We start from the raw sequence: 12,198 nt of genomic DNA on the forward strand, positions 1-12,198 counted from the left end.
CACTCTAAAGAACGGAACAAAAAAACAAACAAAAAACACCTGAGGTAAACCCACAGCTGGTGAATGCGTAGCATGGGGAAGGGGAACTGTTAGAAGGACTGAGGCAGGAGCAGGGCTGTGGTGCAGTGCTTGTGCCTGCGGGCAAACGAGAGATTTCGCTTGGGCTACTAAGATTCAGCCCTATATTCTCCTCCCCACCCCACCCCAAAATAAAAATAAATGTGAAAAGGAAAGATGTTGCATATACACTGTGTGCAGGATTTGATATGGGGAAAGTCCCACTGCACCTTGACCATTTTAGGGGTCTCCACAGGGCCAGAGACGAGTCACATAAAAACCTAAGAGAGGCTTGCTGGGTCAGGCTAGTGGCCCAATTAGTCCAGCATCCTGTTCTCACAACCAGATGCCCATGGGAACCCCGCAAGTGGGACCTGAGCGCATCAGCACTCTCCCCTACCGTGGTTTCCAGTATTCGGAAGGATACTGCCTCAGACCTTGGGCATAGAATACAGTTGTTATGGCCAGTAACCACGAATAGCTTTATCCTAATCCTCCGTCACTGTCCTCATGTGGGAGCGAGTTCCGTAGTTTATGCACTGTGTGAAGAAGTGCTAGTACTTTATTATATCTGTCCTGACATTCAGTTTTGCTAGGGTCTAATGTTATGAAAGAAGGCAAAAAAACTAACACCTTCCACACATAAACTTCATTCGTGTCACCTCTTACTCGCTTTTTCTCTGAACTGAAAAAATCCCAAATGCCGCTACCTTTTCTCATAGGGAAGTTTCTCCATCATTTTGGTTGCCCATTTCTATACCTTTTCCAACCCTCCAATATCCTGTTTGAGGTGAGGTGTTGAGAATCATACACAGTATTTCAAATGCAGTTGTGATACAGATTTATATAACATGGCAGTTTTACTTTCAATTCTTTTCCTAATAACCCCTAGCACAGAATTTGCCTTTTCCACAGCTGCCATATACTGGGTCAACATCTTCAAGCTAGCTACTGTGACCCAAGGCCTTGTTCCTGGTTTGTCACTGCCAGGCCCCATGATGCCATCATCCACTGCAGATAATAAAACATTCTGTCTGTGTGTGAGCACTTAGAAAAGGATGCTGTGGTTACTAAGACCCAGCATGGGTTTCTCAAAAACAAGTCATGCAAGACAAATCTCATTTCTTTTTTTGATAGAGTTACAGGCTTAGTGGATTAGGGGAATGCTGTAGACATAGTGTATCTTGAGTTTAGTAATTCCCCCATGATATTCTTGCAGAGAAGCTGGTAAATTAAAGGCTGGATGAGGTAACTGTTAGGTGGATTTGTAGCTGGTTGACTGTTGTCTAATGGAAATGTTGCTTGTGATGGTGGAGTACAGTGGTACTTCGGGTTAAGTACTTAATTCATTCTGGAGGTCCGTTCTTAACCTGAAACTGTTCTTAACCTGAAGAACCACTTTAGCCTATGGGGCCTCCTGCTGCCGCCGTGCCGCCGGAGCCCGATTTCTGTTTTTATCCTGAAGCAAAGTTCTTAAACTGAAGCACTATTTCTGGGTTAGTGGAGTCTGTAACCTGAAGGGTATGTAACCTGAAGCGTATGTAACCCAAGGTACCACTGTATATATTAACCCCTTCAGGGCTCAAGTGGGATTTGGCACAGATATGTACAGTATCGACTCTTTCTAAGGCACCAGTATCTCTATCCTGTAGCATGGATGGAGCCCTATGTGCTGTTCTGAAGTACCGTATTTTTTGCTCTATAAGACTCACGTTTTCTCTCCTAAAAAGTAAGGGGAAATGTGTGTGCATCTTATGGAGCGAATGCAGGGTGCACAGCTATCCCAGAAGCCAGAACAGCAAGAGGGATTGCTGCTTTCGCTGCACAGCGATCCCTCTTGCTGTTCTGGCTTCTGAGATTCAGAATATTATTTTTCTTGTTTTCCTCCTCCAAAAACTAGGTGTGTCTTGTGATCTGGTGCGTCTTATAGAGCGAAAAATACGGTATATGCAATTGTATCTGAATTTCTGACCAGCATGATACCCACAGGGGCACATGTGCCTGCAGATGTCTTCCTTGGTGTCTCTGGTGTCCTCCCCCACCCAGCCCTGAAATTAGACATTATATTGTAGTCCTTTTAGGAACCCAGATCTCAAGCCACTTAGGGCTTTATAGGCAAGTACCGATCAGAAGGTCGGCGGTTCGAATCCCCGCAACAGGGTGAGCTCCCGTTGCTCGGCCCCTGCTCCTGCCAACCTAGTAGTTCAAAAGCACAAAAAAATGCAAGTAGATAAATAGGTACTGCTCCGGCGGGAAGGTAAACGGCGTTTCCGTGCGCTGCTCTGGTTCGCCAGAAGCGGCTTAGTCATGCTGGCCACATGACCCGGAAGCTGTACGCCTGCTCCCTCGGCCAGTAAAGCGAGATGAGCGCCACAACCCCAGAGTCGGCCACGACTGGGCCTAATGGTCAGGGGTCCCTTTACCTTTACCAGCACAGAGTAGAATTGTGTCCAGAAACAGAGCAGCAACCAGTGTAGCTTTTTAAGAACTGGCAAGGTAAGTTCAGTGTAACTAGTCCAAGTTAGTAGCCTAACTGGTGCATTCTGTACAAACTGGATTTTTTGGGGGGGAAACCCTGAATGGCAATCCTACATAAAGTGCACCATAATCAAGTTTCCTAGAGTTTACCAACACATATTTTGCATTTACTTGTGCAAGGGGACTCATGAGTGATCCTGTCACCACTTAGACATATAACTGTGATAGGATCACCACTTAGATAGTGTCGTAAACTTGCATAGCATCCTGACTAACCTCCGTTAGTCATCTGTCATTTGTTAAAACTGATTTTAACTATTGTTATGCATATGTTTCAATTAATATTCTCTTGAAACATGGGGGAAACAGTTAAAAATATGTGAAGTATATACTGTACAGGCTGGGAATCAGAACAGACAGCAGATGGTGCTAGAAGCAAAGGCAAATTTTAGTGCTTGAGTCTAGATTTGTGTCCAATCCTTTTTTAAATCATCAGTATAGGAATTTTCTGTGAGCCTCAGTTGGGAGTTGGCTAGGTTTTCCCAGTTTTTCTGGTTTTGCCACAGTATAGAGCATTGAAGTTCTCAAACCCAAATTTAAGGCCTAATCAATGCAGAATTAGATGTACTTACACACACATTCATACTCAACTTGGCTGCCCCCAAATCCTCTTACTCCTCCCCACTTCCTCACAAAAATATTTTGTAAATGGATGTGAAAATAACACTGCCTACCCTATAAAATATGTACAAATTGATCCAGAAATGGTGTTGCTAGTTTGAGACAACGTGGCTCAGTTAGTCCACAACCAAGTTTTACCAGTTAAATCCAAAAGTATTGTAGACTTCCCAACTGCAAAAGAACGGGCTTCCCACCCTGCTTCAGAGTTTTAGGCAGATTATGCAAACTGATAGTCCTTAGTCATGTTCCAAAGACAGAGTGGCAGAATGTGCTGTCCAGGTTTTTTCCTTCTGTTTATTACCAGTATTTCTAGATTTTAAGAACAACAGAGCTCAGGGTGGTTGCCAAAAATCCAAAGTATAAAAATAAAACAAAATGAAATAAAACACTAACTAAAATAACTTACAAAAACAACAATAAGAAAACACCCAACTTCCAAAAGTTTGGAGAGGCTAAGGAAGAACACCAGTGGGTTTTTCAGGGAAGCATGTTATCACACTATCACAGTTCCGGGAGACACTGCAGAAGAGACGATGTTCCTGATAGATGATAATATTTAAGTGGACCCAGATACAACCTGTAACCATTACAAAGTTTTCAGAACAGGTGTTATAGGTTATTACCTAGCTTAACCATACCTGTCAGCAGATGGGTGCTGATGTTTTATACTATCTGCATTTCCCAGACCAACTTCAAAAGCAACCCTCCATAAATCTCATTGCAGCAGTCTAGTCTGAAAGACTCTTAAGGTGTGGATGGCAATAGCATGATCATTGTCTACCAGTAATGGGAACTTTTCCCTTTTCTTTACACAACACCTGGAGCTCCTCTCCGGAAATTTCTCTTCCCCCTTTCACGCAGGTACAAAAGTATCCGAGCCACATTTTGCTGACACAAGAGAGCTGCGCATTTTCAAGAAATGCTTATCTGTAGAACTGAAATACTTGTGCTGTACCCTATACCTACAGACTTTGGTTCAATCAGTAACAGACAGACAATTCACCTGTTCTCTTATTCTCTAGGCCTCAGAATTGGAACCAAGTTTGCAGTCCCAGAGGGACATTGGCACTAGGAAGAACTGAGAAAACAACTGTAAAGAAAAGCAAGGAAAGCTGGAATGGAAAGAGGTATGCTTAGCCTTAGGAAAAGAAGATTAACAAAGAAGTCGTTTGCACACTCCCCCCCCCCCATAAGTTTCATTGTGTTAAGCAGGACCTACTGCTGAGCAAATGTATCTAGAATCAGAGTATGAGTCATGGGTGGGCGAAAGAAAGGTTTTTTAAAAACAACAACAACAACAACCTTGATTAGAACAGGCACTCATTTCATCTGCCAATATTGGGACAAGAACAAAGACAAGGGATTTAAGCATTGGGGTCAGGATCCTAGATTTACTTACGTATATCTAAATCCTACCAGGGCAAGTTGGGAATAATTACAATTGCATGGCTCTAAGCATATGATTTCAATCAACTCAATAAGTTGCCATGGGGTAAAAAAGAAAAGAAAAAAAGGATATAATCTGCAATTATTTCACTAGCAAAAATGGTCATCATTATAGCAGGTTCTGTGTGGGGAGGAGGGAGGGTTTGTATGCTGTGAAGCCGCATAGAAGGTTTCAGCGTTCTCCTACTCAGCCCCTATCAGGAGAGGTTGGGCTATCTAATTTCCTGTGGGGTGAACTTTGAAATTAAGTGGGACCTACCATAAAATGTTGCTGTATATCCTCACCTTACAGCAGAAGTGTTTTTCTCAACCATGCCCTCTCTCAGGATACTATAAGAAACAAGGAGTCCAAGCAGGCCTTTTCACTCCTCACTCCCATTTTTCCATTTTCTTTTTCTTTTGAGTGACATTAAACATTCTGTGGCTACTGAGCATGCTCAGTACTTAGTGGGCTTTTTGGGAGGGGGCTTAGGACACACATAGTATTCTAGAATCAAATCAATGGAAATGAAGTACTTGTTTTTTCTATGTAGTCCACACACAATCTAGATCTACTGCATGTTTTTGCTGCTGAAAAGCACTTCTTGGGAAACTAGTTTCATTCAGAAAATAAAAGCTCATTGCAGATTAAGTCTGCATTACCCTGTAGTGCATCTATTTGAAAATAGATGTAAGCATTCCTGACAGAGGGGTGTGTGTATCCACATTTGTGTAATGGCATTGTGGGTGTGCATATACCAAAACAGCAATCACCACCTCCTTCTTTGTTCTTCTGGGATATTTGTAGGGAGGAAAAGGTGTGGATAGCTTCATCAAGGGAAGGGGCTTCAAATGTGTATCAAGTAACCACACCCACTCCTGGATGGCAGGATCTAGAATCATTTTAGATTGATAAAGCAGCATGTTGAGGATGAACATGAATGATTCCAGATGGAGAAAAATTTACACTTGTGCTACAAGTGGGTTACTGTGCGCACAGCCTTTGTTACCTTTGGGGATGACAAGTAACCAAAAAGAGACTATTCTTTAAAAGCCAATCTGAGGTAAGTATGTTAGCCTGCATGCTTCACTAACTTATCATTCTAGGCTCCTTTTCTGAATGTTTAGCTTTCATTGGAGCTTGTGGATATACAAGGAAGATAGTACAGTCTGTCTTCTACCTGATTCCTCAGTAAGAAGTCAACCTGCTCCTGGCTTCACATGTTTTGGCAAAAGCACTGGAATAACTGAGTACATATTGTATAATGCACTTTATAATTATTTCATACAATTAAATGGATTTACACATATGAATAATACCTGTATTTAATACCTTTATAGGTTGCTCTGCATTAATTTCACCTGCCCACATGCATTCTTAACCACCCAGCTGCATGTATTCTTAGCCGTTTGCCCTCTCCCCCCATGGACATGGTAACAGGTTGTTATTGATTGATTATACTGCCCATCATCCGAAGATCACAGGGAGGTTCACAACATAAAGTTCCAAAATGAGAACACAAAATATATCACAAAAACAAACCAATGACCCTTCTCCCACAAAGACATTAAAAAAACAACCATGGATTGTTTAATCAGCCAAAGACCCGGTTATAGAGAAACGTTTTTGCCTGGTGCCTAAAGATATGTAATGAAGGCACCAGGCGAGCCTCCCTGGGGACAGCATCCCCTGGGGAGCCACTGAAGAAAAGACCTGTTCTTGTGTTGCCACACTCCAGACCTCTTTTGGAGGGGGCACCACAAAGAAGGACCTTGGGTCCCATGGTCTGGGTTAGTTCATTTGGGGAGAGACTGTCCTTGAGGTATTGTGATCCTGGGGAGAAATAAGGCGCAGCGGAGTCAGCAGTGTCTTTAAAAATATCGTTTGTTAACATATATGTACAATCTGAGTGTACATGAAGGAAATGTAGTTTATAGCATTCTTAGGAATAGCTTGTCCTTTCCTGCCACCTGTCACTGCATTCAGAGCTATCCTACACACCACCTCTTTCTTCCTGCTTATTGCCTCCGTAGCAGCCCATAGAATTCTGCCCCATTCCTTCCCAACAAACCATTATATTTCAAAAAGGACAGATCTTCCTTTGACATCATGCCCCTGCCTCACCTTGGCAACCTGCCAATTCGCCCATCTCTGTCCACTGATTGGGATGAGGGTGGGAAGGACAGCTTTTTTCATTGCCAGTGGTCCTCACTGGCTCAGTTCCCCATTGTTTTTCAGTGGCTCTGTACTTGGCCAGGCTGGTTTGCATAAGCTAGCCCATGAATTCCTTGTCTGGCACAGATCTGCAGCTTGTATTTTCCCTTCATATCTCAAACATTATCTAAATACCACCGTTTATTAGTTTTTAATATTCGCTGACTGAAGTGCCTCAGCTATAACAATACGAATGTGGTAGAGTCAGAAAAACTCAGCCATTGAATTAACTGTCTTTGCCATATCTGATGCTTTCAACACTCCCACTCCCTAATACGTGTACACACACACACACACACACACTGGTTGGCCTCGGACCCTAGAGCCTACAGCCTGCCTGGCTCCTCCCATTTTTCTTCTTTTTGCAGTTCACCTCCTTGTACCTTGGGATGCTCTGGCTAAACTCCACTGAATGTGTTCCAAGCATTTTTGCACTCCCTGCATCTCCTGAGATTTTACTTTTATTTTATATTATGTTATGTTGCTCTTTGCATCTCTTTCCAGCGTACAATCTGACGTTTTAGTGAGATTGGTTGGGTCTCAAATCCTTACATCACTCTGGTGCAGCCCCCAGACTTTCAAGCCATATTTCCCCAGCTCTAAACAAGCAGTTTTGATCTGATCACAAGTATGGCTTCCCTTCTCACTCACCACTTTGATGCCAAAGAAAATATATTTGCTTTTTTGGCATGTGTGTCTCAGACAGTCTGTGGTTCATCTTGCAAGATTTGAAAGTAGCGGAAGGGAGGTTGCACATACCCACAATCCAAATCCCCTTCACATACACAGTTTTCAGGCAGCTGATATGATGTTTAGCATTTCAAACAATCATTTAACTCTGACACAAGCAGTATATGCTCTTGGAATGTGGTGTATGCATCCTTGTGTCAGTGTGTGTTGTCCACAAAACAGGGAACAGCTTAAGATGCTTCAGCAAATTCTGCCTTTTTCTTTTGGAATATCAGACCTCACCATGTCTTATAAAAACTGCTCTTGAAAAGTAACACATAGAACACAGTGGTGCAGTTTAAGAAACGCAAGACCAAAGCCCTCATGGGCACTTGGAACCACACACACATTTTTTCTAGATTGTGCTCAGCTTTTAGGGTAACACCCCAATCCCTAGGCCTGGGTGCCCCATATTTAGCAATTCCTCCATGAATGGGGTAGAGATGATGTGTGAATACAGTAACTGCAATACTCAAAAATGTATAGTGAGAGATAGTACACTGAGATTCTGGGGTTGTAGAAAATGAAAGAGAACAACCAGAAAAAGTAATAACCTAATAAAATGATACAAAAAATAATAATTGTATTATTCACACAAATCTCTAATGCTTGTCAGCTATCCCATTACTTTTGCAGTCATTTATCATAACACTGTATGGTGGGAGCCGGTTTGCTTCCTACTGTCCATTAGGGTACAATACTCTCTGCACACTTTTCCTTATTCTCTTCCAATATATTAGCTAGTTGTTTTCCCATTATTATTTTTCTTTCAAATGAAAGCTGAAAATACAAGAATCTCATGTGAGCCATATCCTTGCAGACGCTCCCTGTGCTTAAGGACTGAAGCACCTGTTAAGTCCATATGCACCAGGGTGCGGTGTACTGAAAGCAGCTCCACTGCTCTGCGTTCTGTGAATGAAAACCCACGAGGACCCACTCTGTGCAGAAAAATGGGGATCTTGCAGGGCTTGGCCAAGTGGGATCTACAGATCACATTATACATGAGAAGTCTGATTGGCAGGAAATTTCAGAGGGAATGCACAATAAATGAGCCAAAGCTGCAGTTGGGTTTCCATTTCTTTTTGTTCAGTCTTGGCTTCCAGTGGCCTGAGCTTAAAATGCCCGAGTGCAAAAGCTTTAATGTGCTTGCCCACTCCAGCTCATTGTTAGGTAATTTTTCAGTGTTGACTATACGTTTAGCCAGTAAGCTCTGGAGCAAGGCTCCATGTGTCTATGTGTCTGTCTCTTACTGGATTAGCCTCACAAGAGGCAGAAAAACAAGGCCCCAGAAAGGGGAACAAAGGATCCTCCACTCAGCCCAGAGGCCAACGCTCTGTCTCCAATTACCTAGGCTGAGAAGGGAGGAGGTGTGTCTGTGAGGGGAATACCATTTGATATGTGGTGTGTGTGCAGTGGACTTCACTGGAGTTTATAAGATTCCCTCCCTCCCTCCCCCTACACCATGGACAAAAGGGAGGATTCAGTACAGATTCCACATTGCTTTTCAAGGGGATTTGTTATCGTCTATTCCTATTTCAGAGCCTTTTCCTAACGTAAAATTTTAAAGTTCTGCTGGATTTTGTGGTCACTGCAGCAACATGAGCTGCCTTAGTAAGTTATCCACAGTGACACCCCCCCCCCCACTTCCATAAGTGGGTTCGGACCAGCTGCATCTACAGAGGAGAGCATGAGACTACTGTACAATATAGCTTCCTCCATTGCCCCCCTGCACACTGCCTATGAGAACTTGCATCTTGTTAAAGAGGTTCAAACTTACCTTTGATTGGTTGGTACAGACACATGGTCCCTTTCTCCCCTTTTTCTCTTCCTTCATTATCTGAACTTTTCCCTATGCCAGAGGTGTCCAAACTTTTCTCAAAGGGGGCCAGATTTGATGAACAGCTGACCAAAGGGCCGACCAAGGCTGTAAACCTTTTTTTAGGATTGAAGTTGTTGAGCTTTTTTTATGATTTTACCCAAAAGTTGTTTTTTTAGGATTGGAGTTGTTGTGGAGGTTTTTTTTAGGGTTGAAGTTGTTGAGGTTTTTTTAGGATTTTACCCCAGGAAATAATCTGTCACAGGGGCTGGATTGAACTGACCAGCGGGCCAGATTAAGCCCCCCAAACAGACTTTCAACTTGCCTGCCCTATGCACTTAAGAGTGTATCCTCTTGAGGCACCATCTTCCTTTAAACTAGAGAGCTCACATGCCTTACTTTACAGAGGGCAGACCTCAACTGTCCAATCCAGGTCCACTTTATGGATAAAGAACCATGAGAAGGGAGAGGAGGGACCTTCAGGTTGACCATAAATACTGAGCCCTTGCACAGCAGCCTGAGCAGTCCCACAGACCACCTGGTCAGATTCTTTCTCTCCATGGTTAGATATATTGCATTCCTATTTAAATTATAGTAATTATGCACTTGCATCTACACATATAAATCAGCACACATTTTATACAAACCTATTTCCTCTTTTTCTTTTTTTGGTGATGTGTTTTCTTTTTTGGCAGGGAGGGGGATGTGTAAATGGCCGGTCAATTTTGAGCAGCTTTTTGGGCTATCGCTTAGATTCTGCCTTGGACTCTACTCTTAACAGAATACTGGACCCTCTGATTCCGACTCCTGCTATTGTGGCCATTTTAGTATTTTGAACCAAAAAAACCACATACCTTCAACTGACCTGTTTCACTGGGAAACATTTCCTTACTGGGCCCTATCAGGCTTGGTTCGTGTATGTCAAGGCTCAAGCATTGCAAATAATGTCTGGCCTGGCCCCAAGCTAGCTAACGTCAGTTCTTGTAAAGCTGTGCCCACACTAATGCAATTCCAGTACATTTTCTTTCATAACATCATCTTTTATCGTGGGCCCCATGCATTGCTGTACTTGGTACAGCATAAGCTCTGCATGCAGTCTACTGTCCAAACTACGTTTGTTTTTTCTTTTCCTGTAATGGTTGAGTAGGCTGTTTTTTACATTGGGTTGGGGGCATGCTTAGTCTTTGCTTGGTTGTTGTTTAGAAATTGTGCCAGGTTTGTGCATAGCAATGCCTGGGTTACAGGTTCCCAACGTTGTTGTTGTTGTTTAGTCGTTTAGTCGTGTCCGACTCTTCGTGACCCCATGGACCAGAGCACGCCAGGCATTCCTGTCTTCCACTGCCTCCCGCAGTTTGGTCAAACTCATGCTGGTAGCTTCGCGAACACTATCCAACCATCTCGTCCTCTGTCGTCCCCTTCTCCTTGTGCCCTCCATCTTTCCCAGCATCAGGGTCTTTTCCAGGGAGTCTTCTCTTCTCATGAGGTGGCCAAAGTATTGGAGCCTCAGCTTCAGGATCTGTCCTTCCAGTGAGCACTCAGGGCTGATTTCCCAACCTTATGTTTGCTTAATTTGGGAATGTGGATGAAGGCCTCTGAATACTAGTTGCTGGAACTCGCAAGTGAGGAGAGTGGGGTTAACAGACATGTCCTTGCAGGCTTCTTATAGGCATCTGGGTGGCCACTGACAACAGGATGCTGGATTAGGTGGGACTGTGGCCTGATCTAGTGGGGCTCTTTGTATTTCAGGGGAGACGTATCAGGTGGGAACATTAACTGGGGGCTCATCCACACATATCTTTTGCCCTGTGCTTTCTAGGCAGAGGTCTGCGCTTTCCCAGTTCACATTCCCCACCCCCCCACCCCGTTTTCCCTAGGAAAATCTGCTCTTTGTGCTGAATCAGAACAAACGACAATTCAGGTTTTCTGTGGAATTTTCTTTTCAGCAGTAAAAAGCGGGTTTTCTTGGGGAAAGCACTGGGGCAAAAAGAAAAACGCTCGGACACGAAGCTTCAGAATGCAGACCTGTGCCAAAAAACACTACACAAAAAGGAAGTCTGGATGAGCCTTTAGCCCTCCACTTGCCCATCTCTTATACCTATCGCCATCCTCATCCCATGGCCTTCTTTCTTCCTAGTCTAGCTTATTTCTGGCTTCAGGTGATGGGGGAAAAGAGCAAAGCTGGTGGGTTGTGAGGGAAGAGTTTAGCTTTCCCCCTCCACCCACCACTTTTGCATTCACCTTATTCAGCACACACATAACTATGTTGGTTGATGCCATGCATAATACTACCTTTCTGCTAAGTGGCAGCCTTAAAATCAGGTGAAAGCTGAGTGCAGGGTGGGGACCAAAGGTGGACAAACTACCCCAGAAGATTTTAAAAAACAAAAGCATCAGTGGCAGGATCCAGTGGCAGACATTACAGGTGATTCTAGGATTTCAAATAGCTTCTTTTGTCTTCCCAGATAGATACAGCTGGCTATAATAGTGCCCTCTTAGAACATGGTATTCTTCTCCATGCTCCTTCAAGTGTTGCAGGAGGACTCATCGGAGCATAGCTTCGGTGTGCAGTGTACGCATTACAGACTTTGAATGCAGCTAGGTCAGAGGCAGTAATGCTTCTGAATACTAGTTGTTGGAAACCCCAGGAAGGCTGAATGGGGTTCATCTCTTGTGCTCTGGTCCTGTTTGTGGTTTTCCCATAGCCATCTGGGAGGCCACTGTGAGAACAGGGTGCTGGACCAGGCAGGCCACTGGCCTGTTCCAGCAGGGTTGCCAGATGTTATTTTGCTCACTTCTC

General features: G+C 43.7%; 1 long non-coding RNA gene across 7 annotated transcripts in view; it reads left to right on the plus strand.

The window, feature by feature from the left end:
- LOC308571386 overlaps positions 1-12,198 on the plus strand; it is a 70,768-nt gene that overhangs the window by 722 nt on the left and 57,848 nt on the right. For 2 of the 7 annotated variants that reach the window (XR_014001363.1, XR_014001365.1), the window contains exons 2-3: positions 780-847; positions 4,239-4,343. This is a non-coding gene — a long non-coding RNA (uncharacterized lncRNA). The other 5 variants (XR_014001366.1, XR_014001367.1, XR_014001362.1 and 2 more) reach the window with 4 other exon arrangements.

This window comes from Podarcis bocagei (genome assembly GCF_964188305.1).
Source record: "Podarcis bocagei genome assembly, chromosome: 13".
Taxonomy (NCBI): Eukaryota; Metazoa; Chordata; class Lepidosauria; order Squamata; family Lacertidae; genus Podarcis; species Podarcis bocagei.